This window comes from Octodon degus, unplaced genomic scaffold (genome assembly GCF_000260255.1).
Source record: "Octodon degus isolate 3935 unplaced genomic scaffold, OctDeg1.0 scaffold00272, whole genome shotgun sequence".
Lineage (NCBI taxonomy): Eukaryota > Metazoa > Chordata > Mammalia > Rodentia > Octodontidae > Octodon > Octodon degus.
In genome coordinates, this window is record NW_004524848.1 from 251,902 (window position 1) to 279,177 (window position 27,276).

Genomic DNA, 27,276 nt, shown 5'->3' on the forward strand with positions numbered 1-27,276 from the left:
ATATGAAATCGTATCTACCATTCCAGTGCTATGACAGGACACATGAAATTCTTCATGTGAAAACTGCAAACATTAAATGTTAGGTTCTGGCTTTCATTTTTCTCAATGAGGCAAAGGCCTAGAATAAAAGCATCTGTCCTTAGCAGTCTGATACTGTAAATACTGTACCAATACCACTCTTGGAATAAAGATGCTATGTTTGGTTGGTTGGTTTGGTTTGGGCTTTGGTTTTTTCAGACACGTCCTTGAGGCTGACCTTGAACTCACTATGTACCAAGGCTGGCCTCGAACTCAGCAACCACCTGTCTCAGCCTCCTTAGGGCTGGAATTATAGGTGTGTGCCACCAAGCTTGGTTTAAAGGTGCCTTTTAAAAGTAGCCTGGTATTCGGTAGAAGATTCCAACCCCAGCAAAGGATAGCAGTATAGTAAATGACCTGCAGCAATTTTTGTAGGTTTGTGGCCTTAAGGATTTTCTTTTTTCTTTCTTTCTTTCTTTCTTTCTTTCTTTCTTTTTTTTTTTTTAATGTTATTTTTTCTGCACTGGGAATGGAACTTGGTAGGCCACCACCCTCCACCGTCAAGCTACACTCCCAAACTTTGGAATGCTCCTTCCTCAAGAGCAGAGACTCAGCACGCATACCCCCAACCCAGTTGATATCAACCAACAACTGGCCTCCTCCTGCCTCAGCCTCCCCAGTACTGTACCATCGTGCCTGTCAGAAAGACAGTTTGGAGTGGTTGGAAGCCCAGCTATGCCTCTTACTACCTTCACCTCAAGCACAGAATCTAAACCATCTACGCCTCAATTTCTTCTTCTACTGAGTGGCTGTGAGAATTAGCTGCATAGAAGGCATTTTACATAATCCCTACCAACAAATACTTGGCTTATATAGTTCTCTTCATCGTGTCATTTTCCACCATCTAGGCTGCTAGCCATACTACACATCCATTCAGTGAGCTAGAGGGCCGAGTTCCAGAGCCATCCACGCCCACCCAACAGGAGGGGCACGGGGAAGGGCACGGACACGGTCAGGAATCCCGGCTCCAGATCCCTGGCAGGGTGCTTGGTCTCCGGGCTCTTTGCCCCTCGCTGCACGTGGCTGGAGTGGAAACCTAAACCTCGGCTGGAGTCTTGACTTAGCCAGGGAGTCAGGGCCCGCGGGAGGGGTGAGCTGGAATTCCTGCGGAGCTCTGGGCCGCAGCCTCCTCCTCCTCCTCGGCTCCCTCTGGACTCCCCGGCGCGGTCTCCCAGCCGCCTAGGCTCCCCGCGGCTGCCCGGCCCGCAGCCGGGTCCCCCAAAGCGGGTGGCAGGGGCGGAGCCGAGGGCGGAGCAGGCTCGGTGGAGCCGCAGCCCCGCTCGGGCGCTGGGACTGCTCGGGCCGAGGGTCGCGCCCGGGCCTGCGGGAGCTGGGGGTGGGGCTCCCCACGGCGCCGGCCGGGCGGCCGCTGCAGCTTGCTGGGGCGCCCCGGTCCCCGCCCGCTTCGCTCGCCGCCCGGGCTCTTCTCAGAGTCCTTTCGCCTCCGACGCGTCGAGCTGACTGCGGGACCGAGAGAGCAGCTCTCAGCTCCTGGCCGCGGGCGTCGTCGGCTCTACGCCCGGAGCCCGCGCTGGGGTCTGAGACGGGTATCCGCCCCGGCAGGGATCCCCGCAGGTAGGGACCGCCCCGCCCACCCCCTACGCCCTGGCGGGAACCCGAGCCTCGCGGCGGCGTCCGGTCCCCTTCGGCTCCGGCTCCCGGAGCCTTCGCCTGTTGCTCTGCTCCCATCCCGTCCTGCGCTGCGGGAGGGGCCGCCTGCTCGCAGGTGCTGAATTTCTCTGCAAGGTCATCCCTCCTGGAGCCCTGCTTTGGAAGGTAAGTGGGGAAGCCGCCTGCCGCTCGGGGTTCAGATCTGCACACCGCGAGTGGCCGGAGAGGGGTGTGTGTGTGTGTGTGTGTGTGTGTGTGTGTGTGTGTGTGTGATTCTTCTCGTTTTCCTCCGTTTGTTCCCCTTAAGGTCAAAACACGAGTCATTTATAATGCATATGCGCTTACATGTGTGTAGGTACATGTGCGCATAGTTTTTGTTCAGGTAGGAGAGCAGAGGGAGGGAGGGCCTGGGTCGATAAAGGGAAATCAGTGTAGAGACCTGTTCTGTATCTGGAGGTGAACTTTGGAACCACATTCAATCAAGGGGAAAGGAGGGGTGATAAAGGCTGGGTACATGAGGATTTTACAAAAGGGCTGGGGAGGATCGGTGGCCAATATCCAAGCAGATCTTCGTGCTAACAGGAAGATGGAAAATGTGTAAGCAAAATTTCAGACGCAACAAAGGTCCGCGCCAAAAGGGGAGAAGGAGGGGACCTTCATAGACCCTGGGAGGTGAATGGGAAGCGGGAGGAAGGCAGCACATGCAGGTCAGGTTTCAAGGGCTTTCTGGAGGGTGGAGGGGTATTGGAGAAACCTCTGCTTAGGATGTAGGCAGTTCAAGGGTAAGATGCTGTGCATGTCCAGAAAGCAGCAGAGGAGGTGGAAAAAAGCAAGGGCTTGGAGGAGGACAGAGAAGCGAGCTTGAGTATCCACCCACACAGCAATCCCCTCTTCCTCCAGGTAAACCTGTGTTTCCATATGCTTCACCCAAATATTTTTTACAGCACTCATGTTAAAGATCCATCAGTCCATGTTTTCACTTTATTTTTGCAAGAAATCTGGGTCATGGTGGGACTGGGAGAAACTGAAGTGTTTACAACACGAGAAAGATTTGGAGAGAGAGTTGATTAAGTCTTAGCTTCATGAAATATTTACACATCTCCTGCGTGGGCTTTTGTTTGCTCTTGTTGGTACTGGTGCATATTTTACTTTGATAATGCTTTGAGTGTACTTCTCCCTAACGTGCTTATTTTCCAGTTATAACCTATTCTTTCTTTTCCATTGTGTTCACCATTGGCCTGCCTGGAGTAACAATTGTGGGAATAAAGATACATGAGTCACAGCACAAAGAAGAAAATCTTCTTGCTTGCTATCCCCAAATGACCACAGTTTGCCTTACAGAATGTTCTTTGGAGCTAGAATTGTGAAGAATATATTTGCCAAGTTTGTGTGCGTTTAGTAGGGGGACTGTGCTGATCATTCATAAACAGAAAAGAATAAGTAGGGATTACTGTCACAAGTCTAAGTGTTATATCTTTGAAATGTATTTTGGAAACAGAGCCCAGGCGGTGATGAGGAAAAATGCAGTGTGCTGCGCTGTGGTATGGGGAGGCTCTAGCTACCCACTAACTAGACTGTTGTGGAAATGGTCGGGTCCACATCACCAGGGCATCAGCTGCACAGAGGGGAGGAGGGGAATGTTATATGAATCAGATCAGTCTCACTGCAGAGGAGGGGAGATTCCAGCAAGCTATTTTGAAATTTTAGTGTTTTAATTGCTTCAAAAGACTGGCCCAATACACTTAATTATTTGTTCCTGAAACGTTTTCTTGATTGTGCTTCAAATATACTTGAAGGAATATATTTAGCTGCAGCTAGCCCTCACTGCTTGAATTTCTAGTCACAAAATGTGCAGCCTAAAGGGAAGGACTAGGATATTGGCAGTAGAATCACACAATCTGAAACTGCTGACCTCAGACAGACAGGACACAGGATTTTAGTCTGGGCTTCCACTTGATCTTGGTCAGGGGCAGCTGCTTCTGCCCTGTGTGCTCTCATTCATCCACTCAGTCCTTGTTCATTCATCCACTGACGGTATATTCTTCTGGAGCTCAAGATGGTCCTTGAATGTGTAATCGAAGAATAAATGAGACTCAGTCTCAGCCCACAAAACTAGAGGAGGAGACTGACCGTGACAGCTAGTTCAGTCCCACAGCCCCGTGCTACAGAAGCCTGTCTGTGGAGTAGAGGGGACAAGGTGAACTTCCCACGGGGCTGAGAATGCCAGAGACTCCCTCCTGAAGAGGAGAAGAAAGAGCTTCCTCATGTAGGGACGAAAACATGGAGAAACCCCAGAAAAAAAGGTGGTTGGAAGCAGAGTGCACATATAAAGGGGGAAGGATGAGGCTACAGACAGATGGGGATCCACTCCAAGCTGAAGTTGAGAAGGGCTGCTACCTCCTCTGATGTCATTTCATCTGGAGACGTTAAGTGAATAGGCTCATATTGCAGCTTTTCATGGCTGCAGTTACCCAAATTTATATCCTTCACATATCTGCAAACTACATTTGCCTTCATCTACAATGGCCTGCTTAGAGGGAAGAAAAGCCTTTGCCGACATAGTAACAACTCTCTGTGCCCCAATTACTTCATCCAAGAAATGTCTATCACTTTCTCTACATATTCCAAAAGTCAGACAGAGTAGGTGATGGAGATTTCAGTCTTATTGAACCATGTAACAGGATATATGGAATATTATTTCTAACATAACAGTGTTCATAGAAAAAAGATGGAAAAGAGTATATGCATCAACACTTAATGGTCCCAGGTGACCACAAAAGATAAAGGCACAATGATGTGAAAGCCAAGTGAACAGTGAACTCAGAATATGGGCTAAAGAGAACCCAAAGGCCACATATAATTCTAAGTAATTTTTAAATGGTTGCAGCAGTAAGTGCCCTTCTGAGCTGTAGTTTGAAACCACAGGTCTTGACCCCTAGTGAATCTAATTCACATTTTTGTTTTTGAGAAACATGATAGAGTAAGGCAGTGCAGAAGGGTAAGTGTTGTTTGTGGAACCTTAAATCACATGCTTGTATGTAGGTGCATCATGGACCGTGACATGACCTGTGTAGCCAACTACAGTCACAGTGTTCCAAAAAGCTCAAAAACTACTGCTCTAAGTGACACAGTGAGAAGACTCTTCCTGCAGACTTCCTTCCCAGTCTGCAAGAAGCTAGCAAACAGCTGAGAGATCTCATGAACAAGCCTTTGTGCAGCTGTGGAAGCAGCAGGGTTGCCTCTCAGACATGGACAAGGCTTTGGACCTGCCACGTGCACAGCAGTAAAGTCAGAGGAGACCAAAGTCTGCCGTGTACAATGCTTCCAGAGGGAGGTGGAGCTTGAGCAGGTTTAGGAAGGATGGTTGGGATGGGTGGACATGAGGAAGGTGTGGGGACAGCAAAGAATGAGGGGTAGAACGAGTGCTCTGTTTAGGAATCACTCAGAAAAGAAGTGACCGTCACACTGGAGGGAAGATAATTGCAATGAAATTTATGTTTAGACTGAGATATTACTTGAGTTGCTATTTTCTTTAAACCAAGTCATAGTTGTGCCTGTAGTCCTAGCATGTGGGAAGCTGAGGCAGGAGGCTCTTGAGGTTGAAGAAAATCTGAATTATAGTGAAAACACTGTCTCAGAAAAGAGTTTGCTAATTTTAAATAAATTTTATTGTGTATACTTAAGGCATACCATACAATGTTTACTTTTTATGTATTTAAATAAACATGCATATGAGTATATTGTATAGTTACTGTAGTTAAACAAATCAGCATGTTGATCATCTCACAGTTACCTATTTCTCAACCTCTGATCCTCACCCTCTGCCAAGAAGAGCTATAATCTACTCAGCAAAAACTTTGACTGCAATACACTATTGTTAGCTATAGTCCTGTGTTGTACATAGGTCTTTAGAGTCACACATTTGCTACTTTATGCCCTTTGATGTGACATAATCCCAAGTCTTTTTATCCCTAACTGCTGTTTTATTCTATATATCTGTAAGTTTATTTTTTTTTAAGTTGTTAGCATCTAAGATATTCTAATACTACTACTTTAAGAAAATCTCACAGAGCCATCACAACATCCTACATCTGTCATTTCCTGACACCTTTTTGTTTCTTTTGCACTCATTTAGTGGTTTGGGCTTGATTCATCAAACGGGTTGAGTTTGATGATTGAATTGTTGACATTACAGAATACACCACACTGTAGCACAAGTATTGCATTTCCCAGAACAGAAGCACAGTTGTTGCGTGGGTGAGTCAGGTCACCAGGCAGCCATGTGCCCAGAGGGAAGGGCAAGGGGCACCATATTTTTTTTTTCTTTCAGTTGTTGTCTGACTTCTCTGTCTTCTTAGGTGTTTAATTCTGTTAGTGTAGATTTGTAGAAGTTACCATCTTTGTTGCTGTACATGGTCCATTAGTTCTTTCGAGCAAACAAGTCAAGGAAGAAAGTCTGAGAACTTTCTTGATTGTCTTCCAGCTCTTGCTGTCTTTCCTCTGGAAAGAAACTGTGTTGTGACATTGGTACATTTTGAATAAGGCTATTCCTTTAAATAAACTATACCTTTGAGTAAAGCTATAGCTCTAATCAGGAAAGCATTGCCAATTAAAATAGACTCATGGCCTTGAATTAGTTGATTTAGAATGCAAATATGGAGAATTTGTTTTTTTAAAAAATAAAGATGTCTAGATTCTGCTCTCATCTTGCTTTTCAGCATCAGGCTGTTTAGTGATAGTCTAATTTTTTGTGTAAGAATCAAGTTTAGAATAATAAAAATATGTAAAGAATGTGTCTGAGGTAAACAGACACTTAGGGAATTCCATGAAGAAAATATATATGCTCTTGAAATTTAAATTACTTACCGTCTTCAGTGCCATTGAGAAAATTTGTTCACAGCTTCTTAACTGGGCACATTGGACTTGGCAGCTCAGTAACAGCTTTCTAATTTTTCATGCCTGTAATTAGATTGCTGGCTCTATTTTGAAGCTAGCAGAGTAATTTGGGGTCCAAATTACTTTTACCAGACAGTAATAACTGACCCCTGGCTACAAGGTTAAATGCTATGACCTCTTCAATCCAAATCTGAATCCAAAGGCAGAACTTAGAAATCTGTGTTTATTTTGGGTCCCCAAAGGATTCTGATAGCCAGATTTGGACACCATTGTGCAGTCCTTGCCTGTATTTACTAGGAAATAAAATGATTACAGATAAGTTCCTGAGAAGTTAATAATGTGTCCTTAGCCACTGGTACAACAGGTTCTAATATCTATAGACCCTATTGAGAGTTTTCTACTGATTTTCCCATAAAGAAAGGAGGAAAGAGCAGGACCTCAAGACAATATCAGAGTCCTCGTTGTGGGTGAGGGAAGAGAATCAAATTAGTTCAGTATGCCTTCCTCCAAAACTGACCATCCAAGTAGGGAGACTTTCTAAATGACATGCAGTAATCTGCATCCCTGTCCCCAGGGCCTAATGTGACAGGAAAACTGTGGGGAACAGCGGAGTGACCTGAAGCAAGCTGGTTTCATGGACACACCCACCCGATTCCACATAAACATTTGATTCTCAGACCCTAAATAGAACGGACACCCAAGCCACAGCTGGGAGAGTGGTTTGGTCAAGATTCACAGATTGAGACACTTTTGAACCAAGGAAAGCCTGAAAGCAAAAATGTGAGGTCTGGACCCTAAAAACCTACCGAGTTGCGGTGGTCCCTGGGATGTCAGTATTGTTATTCATTCAGCAGTGGACCGTTGGACAGAGATATCCCAGGTTCCTTACAAATATCACATTTGCATGTGGTAATTTTCTGGAGAGAAAAAAAAATAGTTGCAGAAAAATCCTTTTTTAACCATGAATTGCAAATAGCACATTAAAGTAGGAGCTCTAGATTATGGAGAATAATCAGATGCTTTATGTTGCTAGATTCCTGATTGTTTTTCAGGAATATTGATTTCTAAATAACAAAAATTACAATGACTATACTGTATCAGTGAGAAATTCTTTTCTTTATAGTGTATAGTTTCTGTTAAATAAAATGCATGAGGGAGTGAAGTGCTTGTGTTATATTTTCTCAGTAATCAGAGCATCTCTTTTGTTTCAATTCTTACTGACAACTTTTCTAAAATGTTGTAGCCTGGGTCTGTGTGTCTGTCTTCATAAATACAATGTACCAGATATTACCAGGATTCAGAATTTTGCACTGCCTGCAGGTTTTTACTCTAAATTATGACTTTATAGGAGAGACATACTAAATATATCATAGACTTTGTATTATTTTGTGATTTTGTGCTTTACTCTGGGATATACTTTCCCATACTATAGTTTTTTTAACTAATCAAAAAGACAGAAGACATTTGGATTTTTGTGGGTTCTACTTTGCTCAGGTTTGGCCAATGCTTTGCCACCACATCTTTTTTTTTCCCCCTATGTATTTGGTCAAGGTCTTACTATGTAGCACAGACTCATAGTGATCCTCCTGTTTTCAAGCCTCCCAGCACTGGGATTACAGGCATGTGCCACCATGCCCCAACTCAGTTGGCAGGGCTGGCATAGCATGCAGAATCAGGCAGCACCAGGGATCGAACCCTGGTCCCAGTGCTTGTCTAAGCAGGCACTTATTCTCCTGAGCTATTTCACCGGCCTTCCATTACATCATTTGGACATGCTCATTCTTTTACTCTAAATAAATTTCCCACTTCCTTCCAAACATGGCTTAGCACTCCACGATTCCATAGGTCTGAGCACCTTTGTGTGAAACGATGTTACATATAGCATGGGTTTATTTTTATATTTAGTTCTTCTTTAAGCATGACTTTCTTTAAGTTCTTCTATAACCCATTTCTCCTTGAAAAAATGCAGGTCAAAATGAAGCAACTAGAATTTTAATTGCTAATAAGAATTTTAATCAGAGCTAAGGTTAGTAAGTGCAAATAGATTTTTCCCTGCATGTTTGACTGAGTAAAAATCGCTTATGACAAATAGGGATGGGGGATTGTTCCTGTTTTCATGTCAAACATGTTCTGAAAGCAGTCAGCAGAAATGTGTCTGCGTCAAGGGCAGGGACTGAGGACTGATGAAGGGGCAGAAATATGTTTGCATCCCCCTTTCATGAGGAGGGGGTGGGGGATTTCTTGTCTGCATAGTGAGATTCTCAGAACAGGAAAAAGCTTTTCTGCACATCTGGGAGACCTGGTGTTCTTCTCACAACCTGAGGGCCTAGGCTTTGAGGATACAGGTACCAGCTCAGAGACTGAAAACCAGAAGATCTGGGACCTAGAAAAAAACAAAATGCTTGACCTTGCAGGTATTTGTGTTTAATTAATGCACTACTTAACAATCTGGAGATTTATTATAAAAAATTGAAATCCTGGCCTATATTCTCAAGGCTGGGACTGAAGGGGAATCTGAGCTGCTCCTGTTACCTTTGCTGCAGTCTCTCCACTCCTTAGTGTCTCTGACCTTGAGGCTTCGTGGCAGTCGGTTGTACTAAATGTCTTCACTTAATTGTGTTACCCGCTTAGCACCCATGGGTACTGAGTTTGTGAAGCCCGGATCGAATACTTCCTAAGTACCATCAAGTGAATGCATTCATGGGTCCCTTCAGAACGGAGATTCATTACAGTGAATATAGTTTATGCCCATTAACCATAGTGATTTGGAAAAGTTTCTGTCAACAAGATATGTAAATGATATGGAAGTACATAAGCACACATTGAATTGACCTCATCCTCTGGAAGTGCTCCTGCGTGGTGACAGTCGGCCCTGTGTGCAGCCCTTCCCTCAGTTAGTCACAGCACTGGGCGGTGTCTCCCCTCAACTGTGAAGAGCTGCTCTGTTCACAAGCCGCAAGACTGTGTCAGCGTTGATCTATTAGTGTTGCAAATAAAGACAATGCCCCTTGGAGAAATCAGACGCAAAATCCAAGCCAGTCTCTTGAGCAGGGAAAGCTGTTAGCTCTCTGAACTCTCCCATTCTCTCTCAACTTTCCTTCCTCGTGCACCCTTCACTGCATGCCACCCCCTCATTGTGCCTCCTACTTTACTTCTAAAAACATCCTCCCAGCTAATAATTAATCCAAAAGTGTCGGTGCTTCGGCAGCGTCACTCTGAAAAGACAGCACTGAGAATAGGATCGATTGAAGCTAACAGAGGACACAGGGCCACATAGATTCTGCTTTCTTTAGAGAACAGCATTTCTTTGCAGATTGACAAGCGTTCGAATATTAGGCATTCTGTCCCCTGAAATGTACTGATAACATGTAAAATACAATGGATGGTAAAATTCTTAGGAAAGAAAGTCATTTTCTTTTAATGATTATTAAGTAACACAATTTTAGTTACACTGAAACTTCTACACTTTTATGAAAAACTTCACTCTGGTTCCCATGGTAGTTAAACATTTTAGACTCTAATGATGGGTTTTTAAAGGATGATCCATCAGGGGTTGGTGGCTTCTGGGTAGAGATGTGAGTTTCAAAGAGTAAATAAAAGTTAATAAATGGAAATAACTTGGACAGAGGATACACCATTTCCTTCTGTTGTCCACATTAAAGCAAAGCATTTCTCCAGCTAGCAATGGGAATTCATGTAGGAGATGAGGTATTAAATGTTTAGTGGGGCAGATGAAAGGCCTTGATTTAAGGAAGGTAGATCTTTTGGATTATTTAGTAAATCTGTATTGAGCACTTGACATGTATGTTAAACCCTGTGCCATATACTAGGGATTCAAAGTTGAGTAAAACATAGTCTAAATTCTTAAATAATTTCCAAACTACTGGAATAAACTTATTAATAATTATGATTCTGAAGGGCCAGTCAAATAGCTCAGCAGATTAAAGGGCCTGCAAGCAGGTGCAGGGTCCAGGGGTTCGATCCCCGGGCCTGCCGTGTTGGTCCCGCCCCCGGGGCATGCTGAGACAGTAATGGAGACTGGGTATGGTGGGGCATGCCTGTAAGCCAAGCTCTTGGGGAGGCTGTAAACAGATGGATCACTATGAGTCCAATCTAGTAGTGAGACTCTGAACACCCTGTAGACCCTTCCCTAAAAACACAGAAAAAAAATTACGATTCTACAAGGTTTTAATGGGCTGTTTTTGTGGTTGAGATCTCAGGAAATTTCCCTGGTAGTCTAATAAGAGGTTCTCCCCTGTGCCAGCTAAGCACCCCTATATCTCTTCCTTATGTCCTGTTGGCCCAGTAATTAAGTTTTTCTTTTTTTAAAAAAATGTATTTAGTACAGAGTCCATAGGGTTTCACAGATCTGACTTGTAGTGATGCTCCTGTCTTCAGCCTCCCAAGCACTGGGATTACAGGCGTGCACCACCATGCCCAGTCTCAATCTCACTGTGCCCCCGGGGGAAATGTCTTCCTTATGAGTACTCTGGGACGCCAATAAAACTTTCTGCCTTCCTTTTCCCAATTCAAGGAGGCAGCTCCAAATAAGATGGACAAGTATGATATTATTATAGAAATAATTTTATTGTCCATATTGGGATAACTGATATGAGAGAAAATGAAATTATCCTCTTAAATAATTTGCTGTCATTGGTACTTTATCACTGCTCACAAATTGTTTGTGATACTCTAATGTGTTTTAAGGATTGAGAAGCCACTTGTTTAGATAATTGATTGGCCTCTCAGGATTCACCTCCAGCCCTAGGGTGTGACCTTGAATTCTTATTAGTGGGCTGTATATCCATTTCAGTGCCCTTAAAAATACTCCGCTCGTTCCCTCACTGCCCTTTGGTGAACCCACATCCTTTCTCTGTCTTTTTCTCATCAAGAAGTGCTCATCACTTCTCTGTGGTCTTCCTCTCTGGGGTCAGGACCCTCAAAATTCAAGAGCTAATTCATGCCCCTGGGATGCCTGGCAGGTGACTGCCCCTGAGCACTTACACCTCCTGGTTGGGAATGCTCCTTATGGCCCAGAAGACAGAATTCCACTAAGGTGTTTGAGAGAAGGGTGAGGAACACTGATTGTGGTGAAAGACACTCCAAAACATGGAAATGTAAAACAGGGCAAGGAGGGACTAACCGGGGCACGCTGCCATCTTGCCTCTGGGGCATCAGACATGAAACATTTATAAGACATACACATCTTCTTTCCAAAAATAGATGGGAGATCACCTGCGTACGCATCTGTGTAATTCTCAAAATTGATTCTTCTGTCTTCTCTGCCAGTGTCATTCTGCTAATGGTCTTTCTCATTTAAACAAATCTGTGAGGTGTGAACTGCTACTCCCTGTTTTAGAGACAAAGAAACAGATTAAATAACTTGCCCAGGATCCCACAGACTTTCATCCACTGAGTTGGGTGTGGACTGAGACCACTGAGTTGGGTGTGGACTGAGATTCACTCAAGTACTAAGCCCACTTGTCTTGCTGTGTCCACACAGCAGGATTCTGTTGACTATGGGTGATTTAAAAGAAATTATTAACACTGGGTCTAAACATGAGGCACAGGCAAAATTTTATGGGTTGCTTTCATGGATTTCATTTTGTGTTATTTTAAAATAAATACAAATAAAGCTTTTGGATCAGTCGTAAGATGTTTTTTAAACCAACAGCGTGAGTTTAAGGGCAAACATTTTTAAGTTAAACTTAATAAGCAGGCAATAAAATCAGTACACATAACTTTTTGTCAGAATATCCAGATAGCATGTATGTTCAGCAAATAAAATTTATTTGTTTCTCAATAAGTAAAACTAAGTGCATTTTGTGGAGTCTTGGGCATGAGTACACACATACACACAAGCACAGGAAAACCAAGCCCATGTCCGTGTTTAGCTGTCTCTGTGGACTTTGGACTTAGAAGCTATTTTTAGAAACTGGTGTTTCCGCAATTGATGTTTTAGTCATAGTCATTCATTTACTTATGAAAGTTAAGCAGTTGCTCTAGTTGAAACTTTAAGACTAGAAAAAGGTCATCCATGCACATTTGTGTTTTAAAACTACATTCTGTTTTATAACTACAGTTCTGAAGAATTAAGAGGACTCAATGGGATGTCTCTGTCCATTTCAAAGATAAAAATTGATCAATTATTTTAAAAAGTTATGATTTCTACCATTGTGTTTTCTTCCTAGTTCCTTACAAGGCAATTGATTTTTAATAAAATTTTTTTCTAGTAAAAGTAAAAATCAAAAGAGGTTATCTTCTGACCCTGCTAATCAATCTGGAAAGCCTTTGCTACACTGTAGCTATTCAAAATTTAAACTCTTTGTTCCTCTAGATAGCACAGTAGAGGGCAGAACTTCTGAAAGGTCAGCAGATTTCCAGCAGTGATGGGGGTTGCTTAGGCAGTACACGGATTTCCTTATTGTTTTGCTAGTTATGAATTTCTTTCACTGTAGTAGTATACACAGAAAAAAATTTAAAGTACACTTTAAAAAATATGTGCTCTGAAAAATGTGTATCTGACACATTAAACTTGTAATTTTACAAATGTTATTTTTTAGGGCTAAGCTAACATCTTTAGCTAGGGTACAGTTTAAGTCAACTTAATGAAAACTATGAAGCAAAATCAAATAGTTTAGATGAGAAGTACCTGAAGGCAGAAATCATGAAAGTGGTGAACAAATGTCACCACCAACGAAGTCATATCATGGCTGTAGAACCTCAGGGTCTCTCTAGAAATCCTTTATAGTCACCTTTAGTTCCAACGCCTGCTCCCTGGTTTTCATTGTCTTGCCTTTCTGCCCTTCCTTAGTCTTGGTCCTGTTTTGTAAATTGAGGTCCCTTTTCTTTATGTTTCTTTATTTTTATTTTATTTTTTTAGAGTTCAAGCTATTACTTGGATGTTTTACTTGCTTGGCAAAAAATTAATTTGTTATTAGCAACATTAATTGTATAAATTAATGGGTTTCACGTGACATTATTATACACACATACATCATGCATTGATTGCACCCTGACCCTTTTTATCTCCCCCTTTCAATCACCTCCAAACATACTATCATTCACTTACAAATAAATTTATTAAACAAAAGCTCCTTCAAGAGTTTATGTACCAGGCAGTGTGCACACATAAGAAAGCTACAGAACTCCGCAGCTCTGCCTTCCGGGAAAATGAGTGCTCACATCTGTGATTCACAAGCTACAGCCTTTGGGAGCCCTGGACTTCTGCCATAATCTTTTCTTTGTCCTTCCTGGACGGCTAGGAGATCGATGCTGGAAAGCCCCTTCATTGATAGAACATGTTACCAGGGCTCAGATGACAAATTTAAAACATGTGTGGTTGCATATTGTGAATGAGATTATGAATACAAATGAACAAAAGGAAGTTCTGCATTTCATAGCTAGAAATGTCCACCTCTTGGGTCATTTTGAACACAAAAGGGAAAAACTGGTACACTTTCATGATTTAAGGGTAGAGAGTAACACATCTTTGGTCAGTCAGAAATTTGCAAGTCTGAGTCAAATGATGAGTTTTAAAATGTCAGTTTCTCTAAGTCTTTAAAAATCATTTGCATTGAGAGGAGAATGGAGTTACAGTAGTTCATACTATTTTTTCAAATAACTTAACCCCAACAATTAGCTAAGATATAACCATTATTTCAACTGCTTTCCCTTGGGAATGGTCCTTGAGGACATTGCAAAGGTCTTGAAGTACTTGAGTGTAGTGAGTAAAAACGCTCAAACATCTCTGTAATATCAGTATAGCTGTTTTACACTTGCCAGCAGTGCATGAGATTTCAATTGGTGAAAAGGATATGGCTGTGGTTTTTTTGCCTGAGTTTCTATATAAGAGTAAGAAAAGCACAAGAGAATGCAGTTGGTTGTGGTTGTCTGTTTATACATTACTGCTTTTTTGTGTGTGAAAAACAGGAAGCTGAAATTTGTCCTTCGTTCAGTTGATACTCAATAAGGACTTACCCGTGTGCCCAGCTGGGGAATAAAGATGCAAGAAACATTTCTTCCTTGAAGAACATCAGAGCATAAGGAATTAAGTAAAGTAGTAAGGAGTTAGACCGAGTGCATATATGTTGTGATATTAATTAATTGAAACTGTTTTCAAGTTTTTGATTTTTGTACTTTATCCCAAACAGATAACTTTCCAAGTAGCATTAACACATATTTGCAGAAACAGCCAGTGAACTCAGGTAATTTTTAACTTTAGTTATTGTACCAAGATTCAAATTAGTTTGGTAGGTTTTGTTTGTTTTGTTGTTCTTTATGTTTTCATTTTTATTTTATGTATATTTTATCTTATTTTTTATGTATTTAGTACAGGATCTACAGGGTCTTACTACACAGATCAGACTCATAGTGATCCCTCTATTTTTATCCTCCCAATCACTGGGATTACAGGCGCGCCACCACACCTAGTCTCATTGGCTGTCTCAGGGCATCCTGGGGGTGGGGCTGGCACATTGTTTTGTTTTTTATGTATTTATTTATTTATTTGGTACAGGGTCTCACTATGCATATTGGCCTCATAGTGATCCTCCTGTCTCAGCCACCCTGTGCTGGGATTATAGGCATGCACAACCACTCTTGGTTGTGGGTAGGCACAGCTTGCAGTACCGGGGATTGAACCCGGATCCTTGCGCTTGCCAAGCTATTTCCCCAGACCTTTTTTCTTTTTCTCTTTTTCTTTTTCTATTTTCTGGTCATGGACCAAACTTCTCATTATCCAACACATTACTATTGAGGAAAATTGGGCAGAAGAGTACATTCCAAGCTCTTATCTTACAAACGATGAAAAATAGAATGGTGTACTTAGACTCAGGAAATTAGTACAATATCGTTTCACATTACCATAATTTTTTCTAATGAAAAGGCACACACAGAAGAATATTTGTAACCAAGTACATATTCTAAATAGGAAAGATTAATAGAAGCCATTCTCAGTTAGGAAGGCAGAGTCTCTATGGTAATACAAGATAGTGGATTCATTATAAGTATCAGACCTTATGCATTTTTCTGAACTCTGCAATTGCTTTACACCAAGCATTGGGCCCGAAATTATTGTAGGTTGATGGAGCCAGTTGAGAAGCAAAACTGAGTTGGAAGTGAAGCCAAACAAGTGCAGACTGGAACCTAGAAAGACAAACCAGAACCTGTGCTCGACTCATGCCTCCTCCAGCTCAGTGACATGGGAATCTGTAGGATCTGGCACTCCTCATTGCACAACTATTCATGTCCATGGCCCCGTGACCAAAGGCAGAGGTCTGGTGGGAGCAGAGACACAGCAGCCTGGTTCCTGCCTGGCACTGACAAGGTGAGCTGGAGGCCAGCAAGCAGTGCTTTCTCATGTAAATTTCCCTGGTAACCAACAGTGTTGAAGAGCCTTTTAGGGAAGGAAATTCTGGGAATGGGTTTTACTTTGGGTCATATTTGATGCTAGTACAAGGCCACTCCAGAAATTAGCCATTGCAAATACAATCAAGAAGTCCCTTCCATTTGGATTTAGAAACCTTTGTCCACATGAATTCATAATCCATTCGGCTCAAGGATTATATTTAAGTGATTTTTTTCTACACATTTCTACAGACTCAAAACAATTTTCTTTTATATACAACTATAAATTTTTAGTTTACTTTTATTCAAAAACTGAATCTTCAGAGTATGTATAACAAGTTCCAAGACTGATGCTATATAAGCTACATCTTTCAAAGCAAGTACATCTCTTCAGAGCCTATCTCATCCTGTGCTGTAGAAGTTAATGAGATTAACGGCACCTGGCTGAGCAGCAGGGTTAGTGAGGGGCATCTTTTCTGCCAGAATAAATTCTAAATTCCATATTTGGATATCTGTAAAGATTACAGATTGATGTAATACAACATTACAGAAAACTAAAAATTCACTTTAGAAAGACAGTTTCTTCACTGTGTTTCTTTTTCATTTTTGTCTTGAGATTCTTACTTATGAGGATGTATGCACTGCTGCTCCACGAAGCAGTAAGTTTATCCAACCAGATGCTACAGCAAGGATTCCTGCATGAGTGAGAGACCAGCAGACCCATCATCTGAGATTCTTTTGCTGTCCAATATTCTTAAAGTCTTTATCAGCGACTTAACCCACACTACATTTTTTGGTTTCAAATTACTTGTAAAATGTCTGCAGGGCAAGTGCCCTGTAATTCCAAATTTTCTTTCTCACCTAAAAAGCACATTAAGATGAAGTGATCTAAATTTATGAAAAAAATGAATAAATAATCTTTAACTTCTTATTGAAGTATTAGTAAGAAAAATCTTATTTTTTGGAAAGGCACAAAAAATCTGTCACTCAAGTATTTCACCATCCCAACCACATTGTCCAATTTTGGGGGGAAAATGTAGTATTTAAATAAATACCCACAAAAACTAATGAAAATGGCAAAATCAGTGAAGAGGGAAGAACATGACTTGGTTAATTAGGTTTTCTCTGTTATTTCCAAATTGATAAAATAAGGCAGTTCTAGGCCAGGCTGCAGCTGGATTAACTGCATTACCAAATGTATTGATCTAACCTGTTCCTTTAGCATCGTGTGTTGAAGTATTGCTGTTATCGCCTATTGTTGCAAATCCCTGCACTTGGGGCATGGTTGCAGAGCGTCAGTTATATAAAAATGACTAAGACTTGTTGCTTATCCACAAAAGAACCTAAAACCTAGTGGGAGAGACAATGCCAAGAACCAAGTCAAGAGAGAGGTGGAAGGTACTGCATATGGGCTTAAAGTAGAAGTGGAAATATGGTTCTAAAAAGACAAAGCTTTAAAATTCTCTTCTAACACTCCCTGCTTAGAAAAGGCAAAGAGAAAATAATTCTGACAATAGTAAGTGTTGCCAGGGATATAAAGTAACTGGGCCTTTCCTCTGCTTTGGTAATTTCTTATCAGCATTCACTTACCATATGACCTTGCAGTTTTGCTTCTACTTAACTAAGTAAAATGAAAAAGTATAATACACAAAAATTATTTGTAGTGCCTTTACTCATAATTGCCCAAATTGGAAAAAGCTCAAACATCCTTTAACTAGGAATTAAATAAACAAATAGTGGCACATTAGTGCAGTATACATTGTCCAGCAGCAAAAAGGAATGAACTATTAATATGCATAACAGAGGTAAATCTCAAATCTGTTATACTAGTGAGAGAAGCCATACTCAACCAGCTGTGTGTGTGTCAGCTGACAATCCCATTGCCTCAAATAATACCTTCTCAACTATTTGGTGAGTGTATACACATGGTGTGCCCTTTACTAACTGTGTCAGTGGGGCATGTCTCTTCTCTCTCCACTCCCATATGAAAATACTAAGAGAAATTATTTATTTCAGTAGGCCTGGCTGAGGTCTTAATATATGAAAAATGTTGTCTCTATGATAATAGAGCTAGATATTGAGCTACATAGAGTCCCTATCAACAAATGGAGCTTATGACCTATCATAAAAGATAAGACCTGTGCCTTAATATAATTCCATCAGATTATGATAAATCCTGTTATGGAGGCTTCCTCACTGTACTGTGGTTACTGAGAGAAGGAAGTGATCACTTGCCTGCCAGGGATATCAGAAAGGATTATTTTGTGGGAAATGTGACAATTGTCCTGAAATGTCAATACCCCAGTGGATTCTAAGCTGTTTAAGAAATAGACTCTGTCTTATTCACTTGATTTGCCCCCATGTGTAGCCAGTCCCTGCTACTGATATATACATGCATTGGAATTGAATAATAAAAGTAAGGACAAGATAGCTTGTGGATAGGCTGTGCACACATCCCAGGGGCCCTGCCTGAGTCAAGGAGTCAAGTACTTGTGAGACTCTGAGAGTAGCTCCCTGCAGCTGGAGCAGAGGGGGACTGTACGCAGTAGTCTTTCCAAGTCAGGCTGAAAACAAGCATAAGTGTACCCACTTAAGTGATTTGAACTTTTTTTTGTTATTAGGAGCTTCTTAAAGCTTCTGAGCTGAAAGTGATGGGATCAGATCTGTTTTGAAAGATGTCATTTAACAGTGATTACTTGACAATGACTATTAACAATTACATAAACCATAATGGATCAAAGTAAGGAGCCTGTGTCTGAGACAGCCACACTCCAGGCATGACTTGGTGACCTTGGTGATGGTGGTTGTTAGACTATTAAGCCAGGAAAGCAGGAGAGCTACTATCCAGCACCAACTTGGCTTCTAAACTATAGCACTTTGAGTCACGTAATTTTCTGAAGTCTGCTTTTGTATGATTGAGGTTATATGGAAATTATAAGAAATGAAATCTATGGGAGCGTTACATAGCTTGAAGAATTATATAAAAAACAGGTGTTATTTCAGCCTCAACCATTGGAAAGAAAGCTACAAACATTCCTGGCAGAGATATGACAAAAATTGATGACTGTATGGGGGAAGAGAGCTAAAGCTGTCGAAATGACTCCAAGTTTGACTTGGGAGAGTGTTGGTGCCATTAACCAAAACAGAGGGAAAGTTCATTTTTTAGGGGTAGCGTGGAATCTGTATCAGACGTTTTTGGGATATGGGCAGCACACATAGCACAGGTGTCTATTTTTCACTGAGACTGAGAGAGAAGAGCTGGAGCGTGAAGAACGAGGAGCAGCTGGGAACGGGAGCCGTGAGAGTCAGCGCCAGAGGATCTCGCAAAGAGCCTACCAAGCATGCAAATGAGGAGGTACAAAAAGCATTTTTAGGGAAACCTAGATTTAGGAATCAGCGAAGGACCAAGTTTGGCCTAACCCTGAGTGACTATCACACACCAGGAAAGAAAGCTGACAAGTGACATGTCTGGGAGAGGTGACCAGCAGTGAAAATGAAGCCAGGGAACTTATGAAGACAGTGATTAAAATTCGTTTTTATCTCATACTTTAAAAACTAATACCTTCTTCCAGGCTCTTTGTGAAGAAAAGAAAGAGGCAGTGTTAAGCACAATCTCTTCTACACAGTAAGCTTAGGAGTGGGAGCTATTATTAGTATTATTGAAAATTCATTCTCAGTTTCAACATCCTTTTGGGATTTACAAAAATTTAACCCAGACCTTCCAAGGGTTATGTGTGATGCTGTCCTTATTTTAGATAAATCATAGGCTACATTTGCTGCATAATAATATCCCCTGACCTTTAAAGGGTAACATGTAGTTCATTCCCACTTTTAGAAGAGCAGCATGCTGTTCTGTCAAGAGCGTATTGTTTCTTAGTAGATCTCATGAGAGTGTCCTGCAAGGAAAAACAAATTTTGCTCATCCAGGCTGAAGCTGAATGTTATCAAGGTACACAGGATAAAAGCAGCTTGCTCACCAGGCCCATCTGCCCCGATGTGCACACAGGAAAACGGGCTTCCAGTCCCCGAAGTGTCAATGAGATACATTTATGCAACACAATCCACTCAAATCATTAGTTGAAAGAAATTAAACAATTTCAAATTAAATATTGGATGTCCTATATATATATACTTTCCAGCATCTGACGTGTGAGTGGCCAAGATAGCAATGAATATGATCCAGGCTCCTTGGATCATATTGATTATTCTTTCATTTTGGTCTAAGAGGTTAACAGTCTCTCCTTTAATCAAAGTAAGAGCCAGTTGGCTTTGCAGAAAAAGCTTAAAAGCCCCTCTCTCCTAGGAACATACACTTTGTCTCTCTCAAATGGGCTCCCCAAAGAAGGCGTGCAATTATGCAGCCGCAGTGAGACAGCAGAGAGGTCTGGACAAACCTGTAATTATTCTGGCAAAAACTATCTGTATGAGAAGCAGGATTCTGTGATCTCTAAAAACCTTTGACCTCGATGATACATTGTTCCACATGTTTGAGGGATTCATCAAAAATCCTGGGCACACCCAAGAAAATTGGTAAGAACATGTGTAAATACCCAGTATTTCTTTCCCTCTTTCATTGCACATTTTATTTAGTGGAGTCATTTTTCACTCACTTCAAGGTACAGAACTTTGAAATAATTTCTGGCATTAAATCCAATTTTTTTCTTTTTACTTTTAAGGAGAATAAAAAAAATTAAAGAACATTAAACACAATACAGGATTTCAAAGCAAGATGATAGGAAATCAACAATTCTTGTTATAATGCATATATTATCTTCAAGGTAGTTGTTCAGATTACCAGATATAGACATGTAAAATTGATCAAAAAAATTAAGCACAAGCTGCTCCTTTAAATAAAACTTACTTAGATAAACTAAGTAAAAATTAGTGATACAGTCATTATCACTAATTTAGTCATCTTAGCGATCTTATATGTGTGTGTATACTTTTTTTATTTTCTCTTCCTTCTTTCCTCCTTTTCCTCATCACAGTTGTTCTTTCCTTTTAAGCAGTTTCTTTCCCTTTCACAATATCTATTACACTTTTTCAGATTTTGTTTACTCTTCGAGTTTCTTACACTAGGGGACAATATGATGTCAACACACACTCCTTTAAGTAAGTCTGATTTATTTCACTTATGAGCATGGTCTCTAGCTGCATCCATTTACCTATAAAATTCTCATGTCTATCTTTCTTTAGAACTAAGTAGTATGCCGTCCTATAAAAACACCACATCTTTTTAATCCATTCCTCAAGTGATGGGCATTTGAGTTGTTTTCAAGTTTTAACCCATATTTCCCAGAGAGGATTCTGACCCCACTCCAGCCCCACTCACACCTCACTGCTCTCTCCTTTCATACCTCTGTGAGTTCCATACAAGGCGGACCACAGTACATCTACACCATTTCGTCTTTTATCTTTGCTTACACCCATCCCTCTGCCCAAAGGCTCAGCTTTTAAAACCCAACCAAATCTTTATCCAGGGATAGAAATAGTACAGATCAGTTAGCTATATTAACTACAAGAAGCTACCTTCATCAGCATACAACCTCAAAACTTCACTGGCTTACAGAAATAAAATTTGTGTGTATATGTGTGCATATGAATAGGTAGATACATGATAGATAGATAGATAGATAGATAGATAGATAGATAGATAGACAGACAGACAGATAGATAGAAGATATTTTTATAGTGCTAAGAATTGAACCAAAGGCCTCCTCCATCCTAGGCAAGCACTCTACCACTGAACTATATTTAAATCATACCTATTAATATATATTTTCAAAAATTTTTACCAGTGCTTTCAAAAAGCATTTTAAGCTTACATTACTGTTAATTTGGGGGTAGTTCTTCTTTTAAATATTCAATTCTATCCAGGCCTGGTGGCACATGCATGTAATTCCAGGATTTAGGAGGCTGAGGTAGGAGAATCAAAAAGAGTTCAAGGTCAGCCTGGGCTACGTAGTGAGGTCAAAGCTAGCCTGAACTATGTAGTGAGACCCTGTCTCAGAAATAAATAAATAAATATTCAATTCTGAAGGGTGGAAACTGGATTTTATATATTTTTGAAAAGCTTCAATAGAACTTAATTAACATAATTATAATCTATATAATACAATCTATAAGAAGCCTCAACATATATTTATTGAATATAGTTCAGTTTCCCACTGATTTCCATACTGAAACCTTCAAGATTATGAGGCTAGTGTAGTGTATTTTTTTTTAAAAGAAAGAACCTAATTTCCTTTGTAAGTATTTTCTGGTGCTTCTAAATACTTGGAGGCCTAGTGGTAGTGGCTGTTTCCAAGTATCTTGATATCTTCATTGCAATAAAAGAAAACATATATTTCCCTACTCAGTACTTAGTGACTTGTTTTTTGATAGTTTTGTTTTCTACCCATTTGTAAATCAAGACACGGCTGAAATCCATGACAAGGGATTTAAAAAAAATAGGAAATTAATGTGTAACGGAAGATGCACATTGGAAATGGAAGTATATCAAAGCTGGAGAAGTCACATTTTAAAAAACATGAAGAAAAGTAGGCAAAAGAACTATAGAAGTTTCCGTCTGCTTTGAATATGACAAGGATTCTTAGTTGAAAATAAAGTATGTCTATTCTATTAAGGACAAAAATATAGAAAAACCTCACGAAGGAGTGGGCTTGGCGCAAAGGGGAATCCAGAGCTACTCTGAAGCAGGCCCCAGAGAATGGAGAACCAAAAGCCAAGCAGAGTTTTTTGGGGTCATCATTGCCCAGTTGTTATAATGAGCACCACTCACCTGGTGGTCGTGGCTATCATCTGAGCGACTCGAAGACGCCCTCAGCAGAAACTGTAGTTCTAGCTGAAAGATTGCCATATTTTGCCAACAGTTGCTTCTGCTAACTTCTGCTTCCTTTCACTGATGTTCTTAAAACATTGACAAAACACAATACAGCAATGATCAGGCACTGCTTTCCTTGCTCTTTAGCTATCCTTTTTCTTAATTTTTATTTACATACATATGTACACATACACGTAACAGAATAATCTCTACAAACAGAAAAATACCTCAAAGTTGAAGATAATTATGTTTTGTGTAAAAAAAGACAGAGAGCTACAAATCTGAGCAATGGATGAAGTCAAGCTATAAAATAAATCATCCAAGTGAAAAACTAGTCAATTTTTTTTTGCCCTTGAAGGGAAATTAAGCAGTTGGAACAGCAGAGCTACAGATTTAGACCAACAAATGGGTGGTCCAGCAGGCCACTGTCCCTACAACGCCCCCTCAGTCTCAGCTTCCCCACCAGTTCTGGAAGTGCGTTCTGCATCTGTGTTCATTTCTATATGTGTATGGGTGAATGCTGCTCCATTTCCTTTAGTAGTCATTTTGGGGAAAGAGATCCAGGCAGCTGGATTTCAGAAAAGAAGGAAGTGCGCTAGATGGCAGGACAGGGACTCGAGGTCTCTGTAATAGGGCTGGATGTTGCCAACACATTGTCAGAATTAAGGCATCATGTTAGAGATGGGAATGTTTTGCTCAGTCTGTAATTACAGTGTGGATGGTATGAGATGAAGGGCCATAGGGAATGGGCAGTGGAGTGCAAAGGTAGAAGTGAGTCTCTTAGTAAGACCCACTGCTTCTAGCAGCACCGTCAGTAATGCCACTGCTGCTGCCGCCGCTGTCACCCAGCATGTGCCACACTCTCTCTTGAGAGCTCATACTTCCCCTCCCAGGTGGAGGTCTTCATCTCTGTATGACAAGTGGTTCAAGCGTCAGGAGTTCATTTTCACGATAAACGTGGTGTGAGCACAAGTACTCTGATCCTGCAGGTGCATCTTTAACCACACATTAGCTGTGTCAGCACAGCCTCTGACACGGAGCTTATTCCCCGAGGTCAGACGTAGGGCTTGGACCTGCCAGGAACCCTCCCATGCGTCAGCCTCCTGTTGTTTTCAGGCTCCTGGCTCAGCTCCTGCTGCTTCATTTGTCTTGGTGGCTTCCTGCCACCCACTCCTCCCTTGGCTGGGCAGCTCTTCCACTTGGTCTCTACTGATGCTGTCTGGGACACCCCGAGACCTCCCCAGGTGGGCAGCTCCCTCACTGACTGACAGTGGGCACTTGTGACCGCATCATTCATACCCTGCAACACCCCACCCACTCCCTTCTTCCCCCTCCTCCTGTGTTAGCTGATTGACCCCTTTAACACTTCCTTGGGTCCAGCTCTTCCTCCAGGTCCTGCTGCCATTCTTGCAGCACCCCTGCAAGTGCCTTCTGAAGGTTTTTGCCCTCAGCCTCCACACACCTGCCCCTCTGAGCCAGTTCTGCTGTAGCTGCACTCTCTGCTCACCTGCCTCTTACCAGATGGCTGCTTTGCATCTGGAGCTTCAGCTGTACCTAGCTACTCTCTCTTCCAGGTCCACTTTACCCATAGATGCTCCACCCGGCCTTCCTGGCCTGGCCTGCTGTCCCTACATCTGTTTCTGTGCTGTTCACGTGTACCTGAAATACTTTCTCCTCCCACTAACAAACTCCTGCCCAATTTTTAAGGCAGCTTCACTGTCACCTGCACTCTGAGGCCCTGGATGGCCTCTGTCCCAGACATCACAGCAGGTGCTTTCGTAGGCCTGGCTCTGTCACGATGCTCACCACATGGCACCCATCTGCCTCCTCCACCCACTGGCCCACTAGCTAAGGGCCTCCTGCAGGTGAGACCTGAGCAATAGATGCATAGATTCAACCTACTTGGGTGCTGTGCGTTCCAGGGCTCTTGCCTCCCTGCTTTTGCACTGGATCCCCTTGGCTGCCTGCAAAGCCATTCCTGATAGCAAAAGTGGGAAGAGGTTATCTTCTCCTTGTACATCTGTTAAGGTCTCTGGCATGGAAATGTTCTTTTTCCCCAGCAGATGCAAGCCCTTAGAGGCAAGCAATGAGTCTTGGCTGTTTCTGTGGTTGTTCGATTTACCACAGACCTGGCATATAGAGTAGGTTAAACAATTTGGGACAGCCCCCAAGTCATTGTTTCCCGTTCAGTCCTTAGACTCTTTATTTTACTGCATAAGAACAAATAAGAAAACTTATTACTGTGCAGGCCTTGTTTTTCTTATCTCATACCTTTAATTAAATGAGAGATTTTACAAGCAAAACACTAAAGCCATTTGCCAGCTCTGTGAATCTTAATAACAGGTGGCCTTTTTCCCCCTTAACACATGTAACATTCTCGACACTCGTAGAAAAAAAGAATGTCCTCAGTTACCATCTGAGGGGAATATAATTGTTATGTATAGCAAGTTATCAAATAATGAATCCTGAAAAGTAAACAGTTCTTATTCTGTCTTTATTAGAATGTTCAGAGATTTGTGAGTCTGTAAGGTGAGCTCGGAGGCTGTGCTTCATAAATCCTGTGATGACAGTGGGGGAGTCAGGCCATGAAGGGGTAATTTCTAGTGAAGTACCTGCCCGCTGACAAGCAATTTTTCAGGCAATCATTGCAGGGTGTAGACTGCTCATTTATTAATGAGCTCTTCTACACCAGTGGGTTTGTCCTGATAAAGGAGGGACTTCATGAAGCAAAGTGAGAGATGACGCCTGCTCCAGGGCCAAGCCAGCGAGGCATGTCATGAATGTTCCCTCCCTACCACTTACCTTACTGTTGACAGAGGATGTTTCTATTATTTACTCACATTTTATTTGTTTTTGTTACAAGCTAGCCCAAAAACTAATTCAAAGCCAACAATTCTCTGAGATATTGTCAACATAACTGCTAGGGAATAAAATTAATATCAGCAATAGCTGTTCTTTTATATTAAAGTAATTTGGTTGGCAGTGCATTGCACCCAGCTGGCTTCATGTGCGCTCTTATTTTTCCCATTAACCCATTCTACTAAATAATTTCTGATACACCATAAAGTCACACTTCCTAGGCATGTTGACATTCACCCAACAGTAACTGTGTTCCTTTTTTCTTGCCAGTGCTGTGCCCCTGGCCTCACAGACCTCACAATCTAACTAGAAAGACAAAAACAGATGACGGCAGCCTGATAATGCCTTATTAGAGAAGTGTGCAGAGACGTAAAGAGAGAACAGAGAAAGGGCATCAAATTCACATTTCTTGTAGTGGCTCTGTGGGAGAATCCGTCCCATTCCTGCAGTCCTTAGCATGCTTCGCTTTATGGATGCATCTCTCCGTGCTCAGTCTCAGGCTGTACAAGATTTTCTTCGCTGTGTCTGTAGCTGTATCCAAATTTCTTTCTTCTTATAAGGATCCCAGTCATGTTGGATTAGGACCCAACCCCTTTAGTTTGATCTTGCTCTAATTTGACTTTCTCTGCAAAGGTCCTATTTTCAAATAAAGACTGTAATCATCAGTCCCAGGTAGACCTGACTTTCAGGGGATAGTATTCAAGTACAGAGGGAATTTAGAAAGCAGAAAACAGTGTCTGGAAAGAGGAGAACATTTTCCATATTGGAGCAACTATAGATCTTTGTGAGATGGTTAGATTAAGAGCCATTGGGGCCCTGATGACAGACATGAAGTTTCAAAAGCAACAGTAATCTTAGCTAGGTATGATGGCACACCCCTATAATCTCAGCACTTAGGGTGCTTAGGCAAGAAGAGGGCAAGTTCAAGGACAGCTTAGGCAACTTGGCAAGATGCTCACAATCTATTTTTTTTAACACTCAAGAGAAGTAGCAGAAGTCTCATATCAAGAGACTTATGTGCCAAACTCAATAATTTGAATTTCATCATGCAAAATGTGGGTGCTGTTGAGGATTTTAATTTTGGGAGTTATATGCCATGTTTGCATTTTTTAAAATCCTCTCTGGCAGTAGTGTAAGGAATTAAGAAGGTGTAGATTGAAAGCAGAGGGATTATTTAAATTGTCCTTGAAATAATTCTGGTAAAAAAAAATGATAAGAGCCTAAAGTACTTCAGCAGAAGAGACTAGAAAGGAAGGAAGGGGATAGGTATAGGAGTTACAACAATAAAAGGATCTGTAAAACTTTGGTTAGTTAGATGTGATGGGGGGCAAAAATGGCTTTGAAGTTTCTGGCTTGAGTGGAGAGAGGGAGGTGACAGTCACTGAGACCATTAAAAAGGAAGTACATGAGTGAAGGTAAAAATAAGTGAGATATGAACATATTTAATTTGAGATACCAGTAAGACTTCTAAATGGGAATGTGCTATTTTGTAGATCAATGCGGAGTTCTAACTAAATCTAGATTTTAGATTTATGAACTTGTAAGTAATAGAATCCCTCAGATGATTGAAGAGTTAGTAGAGCAGAAGTTCTAAGAAATGCCCTCATTAGAAAATTAAGGAAGAAGCAGAAAAAAAAAGACATCTTTACAGAGAAGAAGAC

General features: G+C 41.4%; 1 protein-coding gene across 3 annotated transcripts in view; it reads left to right on the forward strand.

Annotated features, from left to right (window-relative positions):
* Nucleotides 1–1,403: 1,403 nt before the first annotated feature.
* Nucleotides 1,404–27,276, forward strand: part of Gprin3 (GPRIN family member 3) — a 75,134-nt gene continuing 49,261 nt past the window's right edge. The window contains exon 1 of one of the 3 annotated variants that reach the window (XM_023706826.1): nucleotides 1,404–1,854. The gene's annotated coding sequence lies outside the window, so the exon portion shown is untranslated. Of the gene's footprint in view, nucleotides 1,855–2,238; nucleotides 2,287–27,276 lie in introns of those variants that run through there. The other 2 variants (XM_023706827.1, XM_023706828.1) reach the window with 2 other exon arrangements.